The following is a 16,483-nucleotide window of genomic DNA, read 5'->3' on the forward strand; positions in this document are numbered from 1 at the left end:
ATTCCCCAACTTTATTTGGCACTGCCTTGGCGAAGGATCTAACAAGTTACCCCTCAATACCTGGAGAAAAGGTGGTTCTGCAATATGTAGATGACCTTATACTAGCAGCAAAGGATTTTGATACCTGTAAAGAAGGGACAGAGGAACTGCTCCACTTGCTGTGGGAAGCTGGCTACCGAGTTTCCCAGAAAAAGGCACAGTTATGTTTAGAAAAGGTCAAATATTTGGGCTTTGACATCTCACACCAACAACGAGCATTGAGGCCAGAAAGGAAAGAAGCTATTTGCCTTATCAAGGAACCTACCACAAGGAAACAACTCAGAGGATTCCTGGGAACAGCAGGGTTTTGTAGACTATGGATACCTGATTTCAGCAGTCTGGCCAAGCCCTTACATGAAAGCACTCGAGGTGCAGAAAAGGACCCATTCGTATGGGGACCTGAGCAACAACAAGCCTTTTTAGTTATCAAACAACGACTTATGGAGGCCCCAGCCCTTGGACTGCCTAATTCGGAAAAACCCTTTCAGCTGTATGTACATGAACAGAATGGGATTGCAGCGGCAGTCCTGACCCAGAGATTAGGAAGTTGGAATCGTCCAGTAGCTTATTTGTCAAAACAATTGGACTCAGTAGCAAAAGGATGGCCCCCATGCCTAAGGGCAGTAGCGGCCACTGCAAGCCTTGTCAAAGAAGCTGATAAATTTACCTTCGGCCAGACGATGTATGTGAATGTACCTCATGCTGTTCTGACACTCATGGAATATAAGGGTAGTTATTGGCTAACGAACCCAAGGATGGCTAGATACCAAGGCCTATTGTGTGAAAATCCCAGGATTCATCTACGAGTAGTGAATATGCTCAATCCAGCAACTTTGCTGCCCCTACCAGAGGTAGATGATGAGGAATCACATGATTGTCTCCAAATAATGGATGAAGTTTATTCCAGTAGACCCGATCTGAAAGATGAACCATTGAAAAATCCAGATGTTGTGTATTATACTGATGGTAGCAGTTACCTGCATGAAGGTGCCAGACGAGCAGGATATGCTGTGGTCACCAATGAGGAAGTTGTGGAAGCTGAAGCTTTGCCTGCTGGCACCTCAGCACAAAAAGCTGAACTTATAGGTTTAACTAGAGCTCTGCAATTGGCAGCCGGATGTAAGGCAAACATCTATACTGATTCTAAATATGCCTTCTTAACCCTGCATGCACATGGAGCTCTATGGAAAGAAAGAGGTCTAATAGGAGCCCACGGGAAGGCCTTGAAATATGGACCTGAAGTAGAAATCCTGTTGGAAGCAGTATGGGCTCCAGAACAGATTGCTGTAATGCACTGCAAAGGTCATGGACGAGGAAGGGATCCAATAACCAGAGGAAATCATGCTGCTGACAAAGCAGCCCGAGAGGCAGCCCAAAAGCCTGTGGGAGGATTTATAGCAGCCCTCATACCAGAGGTAGTTCCAGAAGAAGTTAAACCTCACTATACCCCAGAAGAGAGGAAGTGGGCTGAACAGGAAGGAGCGGTTGTGAAGGACGGTTGGATGATCCTGCCGGACAATAGGATTTATGTACCTCATCACCTAGCAGGCACAATTGTAAGAAATTATCATGAATCTACTCACCTTGGCGGTACTGCAACCAGAGAGAGTCTCAGTCGGAAGTTGTATATTATTAACCTATCACAATTACCAACTTGCATTTCACAGAAATGTGTTCTTTGTGCTAAAAACAATCCCAGGCAGGGACCGGTACAACCTCCTGGAATCCAACATGTGGGATATGTCCCCATGGAAAGCCTAATTGTGGACTTCACAGAGCTGGTCCCTTCTAAGGGATTCAAGTATCTCCTTGTGTTTGTAGATACTCTTACTGGATGGGTTGAAGCTTTTCCCACCCGAACTGAAAAGGCACGAGAGGTAACTAAGAGACTCCTCACTGAATTGATCCCGAGGTTTGGGTTACCTAGATGCATTGGAAGTGATAATGGGCCAGCGTTCATTGATCAAGTAGTACAAGAAGTATGTCGAGTCCTACAAGTGAAATGGAGACTGCATGCAGCATATAGGCCTCAAAGTTCAGGGAAAACTGAAAGAATGAATCGGACTCTGAAAACCCAATTGGCAAAATTAACCCAGGAAACAGGATTGGGATGGGTAGATGTGTTACCCATAACACTGTTTCGTGTTCGGTGTGCACCCACAAAAAGACTTAAGTTGTCACCTTTTGAGCTCCTGTATGGGAGGCCGCCCTCCTTTGTTCAGGATATTCCAGCTGACCTCAAACAAATAGGAGACCATGTGACACAGGAACAAGTGCAATCTCTCTCCCGTGTTTTTGTTTCTCTTAACAGGTGGGCCCTCGAGCGCACGCCGTGCAGCATTGCCGAGCCGATTCATCAGTTCCAGGCTGGCGATAGCGTATGGGTGAAAGAGTGGAAACGAGATCCACTTGCACCTAAGTGGCGTGGACCTTACACCGTCTTGCTCTCTACTCCAACAGCGGTGAAGGTAGCTGAGGTGACCCCCTGGATTCATCACTCCCGTTTGAAGAAGTCCGAAGGCAGTTGGACGTGCAAAGGTGACCCCTCTAACCCTCTTAAACTGACTCTCTCCAAAAACCCCTGTATCTAGCCCTACCGGGAACGGGCTAGGTCACGGGCAACATTAGACGACCGGCCTGCTGCAGCCACAACCTGAAAGCTGGCTGACCTGCGCACGCCTGAAGCTTGAGGAGCATCTGAACCAGCGATTGTGAAAGGAAAGATTCTCTTATACAATTAATTGACTGCCCCCCCCCTTGTGGAACAATTATCAGAGATATTACTCGTTGGGGATCCTTGGGATATATGTTTTGGTCTTGGTGGTTCCCCATTTCTGTCACTGGGGGAATTATATTGGGGCTAATATTTTTATGCTATCACAATAAGGTAATCTTTTGTGGAAGGAATGCATATACTGCACATCAACATGATTTTATTATTAATCCTGATCCCTTGGGAAGGGGAAGGGTCCTTGAATCTGACCAAAATTGCTAAATATGGATTCCGCCATGACCACAATATGTGGGTAGGCTTAGCTGAGATGGTAGCCAATGTTGCGAATAGGACCAATTGCCTTGTTTGCTCTCTTGGGCCAGATGATTCAGAGGGAGGTATGCCCTTATTACCGATACCATTAAATGCCATTGGTATGGTAAGCGAAATGCCACACCAAACAGAAGTACAGAATTTCCCCGGATGGAACTCAGCTAAACCACTACGAGTTATACCTGTACAAGGGGAATTCTGTGTACATAAATCATCAGAGGCAGCTGATCCTCCCATGGTAGGCTCTTCTCATTGTCACTATACTTGGGATTATATTAAGAATAGTCAAACCTGGGCAAATGGTACTACCTATCGAACTCGGAATACCTTGCCCTGTGCACCTCCTTTTATTCATGCATGGAAAGTGGTATGGAACATAACTGTGACAGAAAAAGGCAATCTAACATACTGCACTGTGAACTCTCTACCCCTTTTGATATTTCGCCTTATGTCCTCCACATACCAAAAACCTCAGACCCGATGGTTGTGGTGGATATGTGGAGAATGGGCATACAAGCAACTCCCTTCCAAATGGAGTGGGACTTGTTTCCTGGGATGGATATTACCACCAATGTGGATTATGCCCACTAATTCGGCCAAACGTACACGAAGAAACGCTGATATTTCTCGTATAGCAGGAGGAAGTACCCAAAGTTGGAGCGATACTGATGATTGGCCACCAGAGCGCATTATAGCCTATTATGATCCTGCCTCCTGGAATCCTGGTGAGCTCATACAAGGGGCACGGGATCCTATTTATAATCTAAACAGAATAATTCGATTGCAAGCAGTAGTGGAACTTGTAACCAATGCAACGGCCCAGAGTTTGAGACTTATTGCACAACAGCTGGATGAAAGTAGAGCCGCCATTTTGCAGCTGAAAATGGGAATGGATTATGTACTTGCCAAGCAGGGAGGCCTATGTGGAGTCTTGAACTTGACAGGGAATGCCTGTTGCTTTAACATTTCAGATAATGGTGAGGCAATCCGTGTGTTGGCCACAAAGATGGAGAGTATAGCACATGTCCCAGTACAAACATGGGAAGGATGGGATAAGGGGTGGCTCACTAACTGGTTACCTAATGTTGCGGGACTCAAAGGGATACTATTGTCTTGCTTGTTTTTCTTGACGGTAGTAATAATGGTTTTATGTATGGTGCCATGTATCATTTCATGTTTTAGAAGTACAATTAGCAAGATGATTTCGAATGAAACTCTACCTCATATCATGGCCCTATATAGAGCTTTACCTCAGGAACATGATGAAGGTCAAGCTATCAAGGACACTTGGGATGAAGGTCCTTGAGCTTGAAAGGGGGGAATGTGGCATCTGAATATAGACTGCATTTTTAATCAAGGCTTATATTGGCTTATATCTTGATCAGGTTCCTAAATTAAATGGGCTTAGATTTTCAAAAGTTTCATGCCAGGCAGAAGACCAGCTGCTTAGAGAACCTTGGCAATGTTTTCCTCCTAGACAAGGGGCCCCTTGATTTATAGCAGAAAACAATTCTCAAAGTCGTAAAAAGGGGGAATTACAGGCTGAGAGTGAGGACACTGACCCTACATGTTACAGAAGATAAAAAAGGCAGAGATAAACATAATTAGGAATGAGTAAATAGTAAAATAATACCAATGTGCCTCCCAGTAAAATGAGCCATATCTTCTAAGGTTAAAGGCCAAAAGCAATGGAGAAGCATCTAGCTGGCAGAAAGAGAGCATTTTTGGGAAGTCTTTTCTAAAGCTGTTTCTTTCTTAAACTGAGAGAGTTAAAGGGCAATAAATGTTGGGAAGAGCTAATGGGAAAAGCAGCTGGCTGAAGGGGGGGTGTAAACTGAAGAGGCTTCTTTTGAAGATGTTTTTTACTGAGTTCCTTTTTTACTTTACAAAGGCCTTATTCCTTTTAAAAGGCTACCTATGTTATGTATTAAATATATTGGCTTAAATGTAATTATGCAAAGGATTTAAGAAATGCTAGATTCTTATTTCATATAGTTGTAAGAGTTGTATTTATCCTGAAATTAAGTCAGCCACCAGCCTAGCCCCCCCTGCCAGACAGGAGACGCCATCCAAGCAGTCCTGATATATAGTTGTCAGGCATTTGTTTAGAAACCTTCAAATGAAGGAGATATTTCAATGTTGATGTGAACTCAAGATCCTTGACATATGTTTAAGATAAAAATTTAAGATTAACCATTTGTTTTAGAAGGCAATAGGGCAAGGAGGGCAAGAGGTGAGCTGGTAATTAAGATTCCTTGTTGAGACACATGTAAGATATATTACTACTTATTTGTCATTTATAGATGTAACAATATATAGCTCTTTGTGTTCCATATAAGGACAGGAGGATATGGGTGTATCTTTTGTGATTGGTTCTAGCAATCAGCCAATAGGAAATTCAACCAGGCTGATTGGACAGAGGCAGCCACAGGAGGAGCAAAGGGGGCTGGATTAAGGGAATATAAGTGCTGGCCATAATGGCAGGAGGCCAGGCCAGAGCTTGGTAGCCATATACCACTGTGCCTCTCATTTATTTGTCTGACAAATAAATAATTATTTTAATTTCTCTATTGCTGCGTTGAATATTTCATTCCAGCTAAGCGTTAACCACAAGCAGGGTGCTACACAGTAGCTTAGGGCCTCATCAAACCGAAATCCGGCCCTGCCTTGATTAAAATATAAGTTAGAACACAGTTTAAAATGCAGCCTCATTTAAGTGGTAGCCTATAGATCAAAGCCATAAGGGGAGAAAACGTCAAATATTCACCAGGGCCAACTATCCGTGCTGGTCCTACATGGGCCAGCAAAAAGAGCCAAGGGAAAATTTATATACAAATCCCATATAAGGGGTTCCATAAAATAATAATAATTATTAAGGGGTGGTTAGACTGAGTCCAGCCCAAAGGCCAGGTGGAACAGCTCCGTCTTGCAGGCCCTGCGGAAAGGTGTCAAATCCCAGAGGACCCTGATCTCCTGCTGTAGGGTGTTCCACCAGGCTGGGGCCAAAGGTGAAAAGGCCCTGGCCATGGTTGAGGCCAATCTAACCTCCTTGGGGCTCGGGACTTCTAAAGTCCCCTTCCCAACGGGGGACTCAGCTCTACAGCTGCAAATATAACATTTTAAGTGTGTGTTAAGTGCATTATTCGAATGTGAAACTAGATGGCGGTGGTGAGTTCAAATACAGTATGGCAAATTCAATATATTTTTCAAGGTGGTTTTTTTTTAATGCATTCTCACAGCGTTTTTTTTTATATGTGTCTAGATTCCACCAGTGTCTCCCTCTTTAGATAGCAATGTACCAGTACTCTACTCACTTCAAATTGCAGTAAGCTAGCCCTTCTCCATTTGCAGGGCCCTCCAGCTCATTTTGCTGAGCGGAGCCCTGAACCCAAAGCCCTACCCTGGCAGCATTACCTGGTATCTTTGAATAAAGAGAACAATCTTAGGCCAGACTCACATGGGACACATTTGCAGAAATCTGCATCTCCAAACGGGCTGAGAAATCACGAGGACCTGTGAATGACTCAGTCGCGTGTCTCATGAATTCACGCAGAACATTTTTCCATGTATGCAGTCATGGGAATTAGAAGCAAGGGGGGGGGGGCGGGAACTGCTCTGCTAAAGAAGAGTAACATTTGAGTTGGCTCTGAGATGCATCACAGCAAGTGTCCTCTGGGTGGTTATGAATAAGCCGAAAGGTCTGAAAGAGAAATGTCAAGAGCTGCTTGGAACAGGCATTCTGGCTGGCTGCTCTGTTGCAGTGCTGGTCAGAGGCAACGGCGATGCCACCTCCTGCCGCTCTCTGCATTCTCATGTTTGTTTTCATAACAGCTGGCCAACATGGCTCTGGCTCATTCTCCCAGAAAGCTCACAGTGCTCCCTGATCCCTCTGGAGTCAAAGCCAGCTAGTCCTTGCAGGCAGAAGAAACATGCAGATATGGTTCTTTTTACTAGGGAACGGGAGGTTTTAGAACAGGGGTCAGCAACCTATGGCCCACGGGCCACAAGCAGCCCACAGGGTTGTTTAACTGGTCCCGAGCCACCCCCGAACCGAGCTACTCGCTCGGCGAGTCCCCATGTGCTGCGCTAAACCAGGACTTGCTTCCGCTGGAAACCGTGTCTGCGCCAGAAATCGCGGGTGTGCACTCATGCGCATGCACGATCCAGCCCACGGAAGGTTCTCTGCCGGAGTGAAGCAGCCCAGGCAAGGTAAACCTTGCCGACCCCTGTTTTAGAAGTAAAGGCGTGCCACTTATGACAGGTTACCTACCAGTCAGACTTTGCGAGGGTGTTCCCCAGTCTGTGTTGGACCCAGGTTACTCTGCATTAAAGGGCTGAGGATAACAATGGAAAAGACGTCCCTTTAAGTCCACAAGAGTCCTAGGGATGCCAACTATCCAGGAGAGGTGATAGGGAGGTCAGACATTCCTGGTTCCACAGGCAGGCCAGACCTAACCTGGGCAGGGGATCAAGGTGGTGCTTCAGTATCACCAGCGGGTGGAGCTGTGGTCTAAACGACTGAGCCTCTTGGGCTTGCTGATAGGAAGGTCGGCGGTTCGAATCCCCGCGACGGGGTGAGCTCCCGTTGTTCTGTCCCAGTCCTGCCAACCTAGCAGTTCGAAAGCACACCAGTGCAAGTAGATAAATAGCTACCGCTGTGGCAGGAAGGTAAGCAGTGTTTCCATGCGCTCTGGTTTCCATCACGGTGTCCCCTTGTGCCAGAAGTGGTTTAGTTAGTTCCACATGACCTGGAAAGCTGTCTGTAGACAAACGCCGGCTCCCTCAGCTGAATGCGAGATGAGCTCCACAACCCCATAGTTGCCTTTGACTGGATATAACCGTCCAGGCTTCCTTTACTTTACTTTTTTTTTTTACCTTCAGTATCACAGGTAGCCAAGCCTCAGCAATTCATTCACACCCCCGTCTATAACCCTGGACTGCCTCCTGCCAGTCTGTGCAGACAATATGGAGCTAGATGCACTCAGTAGGCAAGGCTGCCTTTAAAGCACCATGCTTTTAAAGAACATTTGAGGTGCTACCTCCCAGCCTCAAAAGAATTCTGGGTACAGTGGTACCTCGGGTTACATACGCTTCAGGTTACAGACTCCGCTAACCCAGAAATAGTACCTCGGGTTAAGAACTTTGCTTCAGGATGAGAACAGAAATCGTGCTCTGGTGGTGCGGCAGCAGCAGGAGGCCCCATTAGCTAAAGTGGTGCTTCAGGTTAAGAACAGTTTCAGGTTAAGAACGGACCTCCGGAACGAATTAAGTACTTAATCCGAGGTACCACTGTACTGTCATTTATTAAGGATTGCTGGGAGTTGTAACTGTGACGGGTAAACTGCAGCCCCCAGAAGTCCTTGAGGGGAGGAAATGTGCTTCGGATGTTTGCCACAGGTATAAGTGGGTCCACTTACGTTTCTGTTTTGAGGAGGCTGGTTCCATCTCAGCCCTGAAGCAGCTTTGGGGTTTAACACTCATTGTTTGCTCCTGCTTTCAATGAAGGCTGCTGGCATCTCGGCTTGAGCCACATGAAACATTTCCATGCCCACATCCCTCCTTACCAGGATGCCGCTCTGCATGTGATGTGGGAAGAGAATCATCTTGCTGCCTGCCCTCCCTGCCCCCTCTCCCTGCTAGAGAGAGAACCAGATCTCCCAACAGAAGTCATGTTCAAGCAGTGGCGTAGCGTGGGTTGTCAGCACCCGGGGCAAGGCAAGTAATTTGCGCCCCCTAACCCATGGATTTGCGCCCCCTAACCCTAACCCCCAGATGTTGCGCCCAGTGTGGCCGCCCCCCCTGCACCCCCCACGCTACGCCACTGTGTTCAAGCCCTGGGTGGATTGTCTTGAATGAACATCCTCCTCCTGAGATGGGCTCCAGATATAATGGAGCACTCAGATGACCTGCTCTGACCAGCCAGACCACTTGCCATCTAATTTCCTGCCATTCTTGTCCACATGGCATCCCCCTCCATGCCAGCTGCTCTTAATCCCAAATCTGCAGCTGGACCTGTGAGAACCCAGACCCCTCTCCCTGCCGCTGCTGCTCTGTTCCCATCTGGTTCCTATTATCCTGCCAGATGTCTTGGGCTGGATCTACACAGATCTGTAAAAATGCTATTAAAGGCTATTAAAAAAAATTATGTAGCTAAATAGGTAGCACTGTGCTGGTAAGGTAAACGGCGTTTCTGTACGCTCTGGTTTCCGTCACGGAAGCGGTTTAGTCCTGCTGGCCACATGACCCAGAAAGCTGTCTGTGGACAAACGCCAGCTCCCTCAGCCTGAAAGCGAGATGAGCACCACACCCCATAGTTGCCTTTGACCGTCCAGGGGCCTTTCCTTTTATTTAACCATAATAATGTTGTGGTGAAGTGCTTATGCACACTTCTGCATGGAAGAGGAATTAAAGACAGACTATGTTTAGAAGATGGGACGCAGGTGGCGCTGTGGGTTGATCCACAGAGCCTAGGACTTGCCAATCAGAAAGTCGGCGGTTCAAATCCCCGTGACGGGGTGAGCTCCCGTTGCTCAGTCCCTGCTCCTGCCAACCTAGCAGTTCGAAAGCACATCAAAGTGCAAGTAGATAAATAGGTACCACTCTGGCGGGAAGGTAAACGGCGTTTCCGTGTACTGCTCTGGTTCGCCAGAAGCGGCTTCGTCATGCTGGCCACATAACCTGGAAGCTGTATGCTGGCTCCCTCGGCCAATAAAGTGAGATGAGCGCCGCAACCCCAGAGTCGTCTGCAACTGGACCTAATGGTCAGGGGTCCCTTTACCTTTATGTTTAGAAGGATCCCCAAATTTCAAAGGTTTGAGGTGATCCAGTGCACATGTAGACATGAGACAGTTCAGGTGGCCTTGCATGCAAGAAAGCTGGGAATCATCTGAGGAAGCTCACGCAGATCTGCGTTCAGAGGTTTCAAATAGCAAGCCACACTAGATGCTGCATTTGGGTCATGGAGAAGAGAGGAGAGACACCGTGGATTTGAGGTAATATAAGGAACAGTCCTCAAACGCAAAAGAGACAGAGTCTTCTTCTATCGCATCCATCACACAGACAGTCCTGACATTATCAGGCAATATCGAGTTCGCTGGTCTAGCTCTTCTCCTTAGGAGGAGGGCGACACCTTGTGGTCACAGGGTATAGTAGCACAGCAAACTTTTTATAAAAGAATGGAAATGGTTCATTGAATATTTACAAATAAACTGTAAACATCTAAGAACATTGGCAGGATTCTTGTAACAACCTGCAGTTTCATCTTTAAAGATGAAAAAATGAACAAATTAAGTTAATTTGGATATGCAGAAGATATTGAAAATAAATTTAAAGAACTAAAGGAAGAGTGGGAAGGAAGCTGAATTTTGAAATGTCAAAACTCTGAACGTGTCCAGAGGAGGGCAACCAAAATGGTCAAAGGCCTGGAAACGATGCCTTAGGAGGAACAGCTAAGGGAGCTGGGCATGTTTAGCCTGGAGAAGAGGAGGTTAAGGGGTGATATGATAGCCATGTTCAAATATATAAAAGGATGTCACATAGAGGAGGGAGAAAGGTTGTTTTCTGCTGCTCCAGAGAAGCGGACATGGAGCAATGGATCCAAACTACAAGAAAGAAGATTCCCCCTAAACATTAGGAAGAACTTCCTGACAGTAAGAGCTGTTCGACAGTGGAATTTGCTGCCAAGGAGTGTGGTGGAGTCTCCTCCTTTGGAGGTCTTTAAGCAGAGGCTTGACAACCATATGTCAGGAGTGCTTTGATGGTGTTTCCTGCTTGGCAGGGGGTTGGACTCGATGGCCCTTGTGGTCTCTTCCAACTCTATGATTCTATGATTCTATGATTCTATGATTCTATGATAACGATTGCAAAATCAGTGAAATGTATAAATCTGAAAAGTATAAATATTTTTTTAAAGGATAGTAGCAGAGCCACAATGTGAACAGCCCTTTTAAAGATGTCTGGGGAGAGGACTGAATTTTGTGCCTGATTTTTGTACAAGTTCATACCCACAGCTGAGATGGGCCACCAGTATGTTTTGTTGTTCTCAGCTTTTCACTACACTTAAAGGGGAGGAAATAATTATGTGGTTTTACTGTCCCGCTCCTGCCAACCTAGTAATTCGAAAGCATGTCAATGTACAGGGATGTGGGTGACACTGTGGGTTAAACCACAGAGCCTAGGACTTGCCAATCAGAAGGTCGGCGGTTCGAATTCCCGTGACGGGGTGAGCTCCCGTTGCTCGGTCCCTGCTCCTGCCAACCTAGCAGTTCAAAACCATGACAAAGTGCAAGTAGATAAATAGGTACCACTCCGGTGGGAAGGTAAACGGCATTTCCATGCACTGCTCTGGTTTGCCAGAAGTGGCTTAGTCATGCTGGCCACATGACTCAGAAGCTGTATGCCAGCTCCCTTGGCCAATAAAGCGAGATGAGCGCCGCAACCCCAGAGTCGGCCACGACTGGACCTAATGGTCAGGGGTCCCTTTACCTTTACCCTCCTTCTCAGAGATGCATGTGACCATACGTGTGGAAATGTGACGTGATGAACTGCAAGGCAGCTGTAGGATGGGAAGTGTGGGAGAAGCCTTAGGAAGCTTCCTAGCTCTGTACTGGCAGCACTGACTTTCAGCAGCTCTCAAGGGCTTCAGAAGGGGTATCATTCCCCCCCCCCAACCTGGGGGTGCTGGGGGCTGAACCTCTTGAATACTGTTCCCTCCTGGGCTGCTTTTTCCGAAGTCTGTGCCCATACAAGAAGTGAAGAACCTGCAGCATTCCAGATGTTGTTAGACGATTACAACAACTACTATTACTACTCTTCTGTGGTTGAAGCAGGCTTAGGCTCAGGTCTTGTCCTACTAAGACTGCAAGTGTTTCTTCCATCGCCCTCTCAAGATTTAGAGGCTTCAGGTTAAAGACAAGGCCTGGGATGGCTAGAACAGCATGTTTCTGTTCCATGCAAGCTTTGGCTGCAATCAATCAAAAGTCTGCCCTGTAGCAATTTCAGCTTTAAAAAAAAAATGGAAAGGGGAAAAACCCACACTTCAGTTGTACACATTTTTGTACCCACTTTCTCCTAAAATATACTGTATTTTTTGCTCTATAAGACTCACTTTTTCCCTCCTAAAAAGTAAGGGGAAATGTGTGTGCGTCTTATGGAGCGAATGCAGGCTGCACAGCTATCCCAGAAGCCAGAACAGCAAGAGGGATCGCTGCGCAGCGAAAGCCAGCTGTTCTGGCTTCTGGGATTCAGAATATTTTTTTCTTGTTTTCCTCCTCCAAAAACTAGGTGCGTCTTGTGGTCTGGTGCGTCTTATACAGCGAAAAATACGGTACATTTCTATGCACTTCAACACATATTTTTGTATTTTTGAACTGAATGTGCATTGCAAAATTCAGAGCAGGACACAGTTTAATTGTTAAGTGCGTTCCGATCCACATGCAAGTCTAGGGACCTGTTTTCTGCCTTACAAACTTTCCCCTCTTTGTTTAACATAGGGAAGGACAAATCTGTTGATTTTAGTTTCTCTCCCTTTCAAAGACCCACTACCATTTCTGCAGAAGGGTTCCAGAATGGTCCCTGGCTCCAGCACCCAAGAGCCACCTGGTCAGCACAAATGGAGAGCTTTGAAGCCACGAAGAGGGAGTCTTTGCACCCTTTGTGCTGATTGAACCAGAGTGAAAGGAAGTGAGTCAGCCACTGAGAATTGGCTCCTGGGGTCATTCTGGAGAAGGAGCGCAGGAAAAACACCAAGGAGCTGTTGTTGTGTATGCTCCAAAGGTCAGCATTTAGGAACACTGAAAACGAGATGTTTCAGTTCCTAGTGGATGGCAATCAATCAATAGACTTTATTTGCGTAGCCGACAGGCCATAGCATCAAAGGACAAACACCGACAAAAATACATTACAAATATAGTTACCATAAAATCTTATGACCTATTAAAACCCTAGGTAGAAGCCGGATTATCATTCATCAATGACCCTCTGTCCCATGGGCGGCGGCCTTTTCTCTGGTAGATTGTTCCAGGTCGGTTAAGTAAATAGACCAGCCAAATTGAAAGATTATAAATATAAATATAACCTCGGAGGGATGGTCAGGACAGGGAGAAAGATAAGAATAACCAGATGCAGATAAATTAATAATCTCAGTACTTAAAACTTGGCAGAGGTAATAAAATACTAATAATAAAACATAATGATAATAATAATAATAAGATCCTAGGCGAGGAATCCGGGTGACGACACTGATGTCATTCAGATAGCAGCTCTCAGTCTCATTGCTCTCTCGATAAATTTGGCAACCTTCTCTGTTGTCGAGCTGTTCTGGTCGGCTAGGAGTGAGAACAATTTGGCTTCACAAGAGCGGCCCGGGATGGCAGATAGGAGCGGCGTGATGGTCTCGTCCCTGAGATCTTTATATAGGGAGCAAGACAAGAGAACGTGTGACACGGTCTCCACGTAGCCAGCTCCACAGGGGCAGAGCCGGTTCTTGAATGAATTTTTTTTATATCTACCTTGAAGAACAGCTGAGGGTAACATATTTAGTCTGGCCAGTGTAAAGGCCCACCTGAGTTTTGGAATGGTTAAGGTAGACAAATAAGGTGCCCGAAAATCAAGGTGGGAGGGGGGCAGATAAGCGTACCAAGCACTAAATTTCTTAATATAGGCCAGATTATTCTGCTGCTCAATATCCTTCATGCGCTGGTCAATAATGGTTTTTGCCTTGGGGAGACCCATTTTCAGGAGATGCTGTGCTTGGAGGCCACATGTAAGTAGTTTTTGATGCACTACTTTGGACCACCTACTTCTATGAGCATCTCGTGCTACTAGAGGTAGTAGTCCGGATGGGTTTAAATTTAAGCGAAGCCAATAGTTGAATGTTCTTAACCAGGTTCGGGTTTTGATGGAGAGGAGGCCAGTCTCCAGCCGTAGGGCCGCATTTGGTGCGCATGGTGGAATGGCTAGAATCTGTCTTAAGAATTTAGACTGGACTGTTTCAAGTGTGCAGCAATGATTTCCCGTCCAGATTTGGGCCTAGTGGATGGTGCGCAAGTTCTGTTATGTACAATGGAACGTCAAAGGAAATGCAACTTAATTTACTCAAAAGAAGAAGATGATACAGGAGCACTCCAAAGCATTTGTGCATTTATGTGCAGAGAAAATAGTAGATCTAGTCAAAGAGCAATGCATGACAATCTGCACTGATCATTGTGATGCATCCCAAACAATAAGTATTATTGTATAATTATATTATTGTATAAATCTTAGAAGGTTGTATAACCTGGGGGGGGGGCTAATTGGGTTGCTGTTTTTACTTTTATTATGTATTTTGTGGTTTCATATCTTGATTTTATTCTGGGAAGCGCCCTGAGACACCTGGGTATAGGACTGTATATAAATTTTAATAATAATAATAATAATAATAATAATAATAATAATAATAATAATAATAATAATAATACAGTGGTACCTCAGGTTAAGTACTTAATTCGTTCCGGAGGTCCGTTCTTAACCTGAAACTGTTCTTAACCTGAAGCACCACTTTAGCTAATGAGGCCTCCTGCTGCTGCCGTGCCGCCGGAGCACGATTTCTGTTCTCATCCTGAAGCAAAGTTCTTAACTCGAGGTACTATTTCTGGGTTAGCGGAGTCTGTAACCTGAAGCGTATGCAACTTGAAGTAAATGTAACCCGAGGTACCACTGTAATAACAACAACAACAACAACAACAACAACAACAACAACAACAATGGAAGCATGGCTGCAATTATCTGCGTTTCTGAATTTGCCACTGCACTACTGGTACCCACCCTCGGTTGAGAGGACTGGAAGAGCTGGCCTGGAACAAAGTTGTCACAGAGTCTTTGATGTGCCACATTATGCACAATGCAAAAGGCACTCTGGTACTAGTCCTCACCCTTATCTTGGGAGCAGAAACAAGTCGTGGGTGCCTGCAATGCAGAAATAAATTTTAAAAGCAAAAACTTAGATAACATTGTATCAGATAAACATTTACAGTTAAAACTGTGTGGTTTCCTTGGAGCGAAGCTACAGATATATATGGCTGCCAAGAGATTTGATTCCCTGATATCATTGCAGCAAATCAGATTAGCATCTGGACCTTCATGGTGTTGAGAAACACATAAGCAGTCATTTCCCTACCAGCAGCAACCGAAAGCCATAGAAATTTGTGGGTTGTTGTCATAAATCACAGCGACAAAAGGAGTCTAGGCAGCAGAATCTGGACTGTCCCTTGCTACTTCCTCAAGCATCACCAGGAGAACTTTCAGACAAAGATAGTCATTGGCTCAGTGAAGTGTTTCTCAAACATGAGTCTCCATCATCCCTGACCACTGGTCCTGCTACCTATAGATGATGGGAGTTGTAGTCCAAAAACAGCTGGAGACCCAAGTTTGAGATTGACCCAGTCTCTCTGCTGTGCTGCAAATGCAACCCTCACCATGCCCACAAAGGCGACATACACTCCGTCATGATGTGGTCGCTCACCTGGTGGAAACCCTCACACATATGGTTCTTAATTGTAAACTATATGCTGATCTCCGTCAGCAATTTCTAGATCAACTCTATATCCCCAAATGGAAACCAGAGTTGGAGGCCATACATTTTCTATTACTGGGGAATGATCAGGAGCTCACCAAGTTAGTGGCTAAATATCTCTATTTGTCATCGAAATACACTGCAGACGTCTGATCTCTCTGGAGACCTAGACATGTGACAATAGACTGCTCTGCCTCCTTTCTTTTAGCAAATGTTTTGTGCCACTGGGGAAGTGGTAATTCTGTATTGATTTGTCTTTGATCTTTGTATGTGATGCCAATATAGTGGTACCTCTGGATGCGAACGGGATCCATCCTGGGGCCCCATTCGCATCTTGAAGCAAATGCAACCTGCGGGTCACGATTCGCCACTTCCGCGCATGCGTGTGATGTCATTTTGAGCGTCTGCGCATGTGCACGCAGCGAACCCCGGAAGTAACGCGTTCCGTTACTTCTGGGTCGCAGCGGAGCATAACCTGAAAACGCTCAACCCAAAGCTACTTCAACCCGAGGTATGACTGTAAAAGGTTTGATGATGATGACAAAGGTGACAGTTTCCCGTCAACGTAGCTGCACCAGTCGAGCTAAGGAATGCTAAGTTGCTCTGGTGCGCACCCCACTCCCATGCGTGCCCCATCCCCATGGCGCAGTGTGCCTGCCCACCCCAGGTGCTGGCAGGGCTCCCTACGCCGCTTCTGGGGGCCCAGGGAGGTGGTCAGACCAGGGAGGTGACCTGGGCAGCTCCTAGGGTTCCTGATCCGTGCCTGCTCTGGCCCACCCCAAACACCAGGCCTGACACTTACTCACAAACAAGATGAAAGAGAGTAAAATTACAGAGCTGTATCCAAC

The sequence above is a fragment of the Podarcis bocagei genome, assembly GCF_964188305.1.
Source record: "Podarcis bocagei genome assembly, chromosome: 15".
NCBI lineage: Eukaryota > Metazoa > Chordata > Lepidosauria > Squamata > Lacertidae > Podarcis > Podarcis bocagei.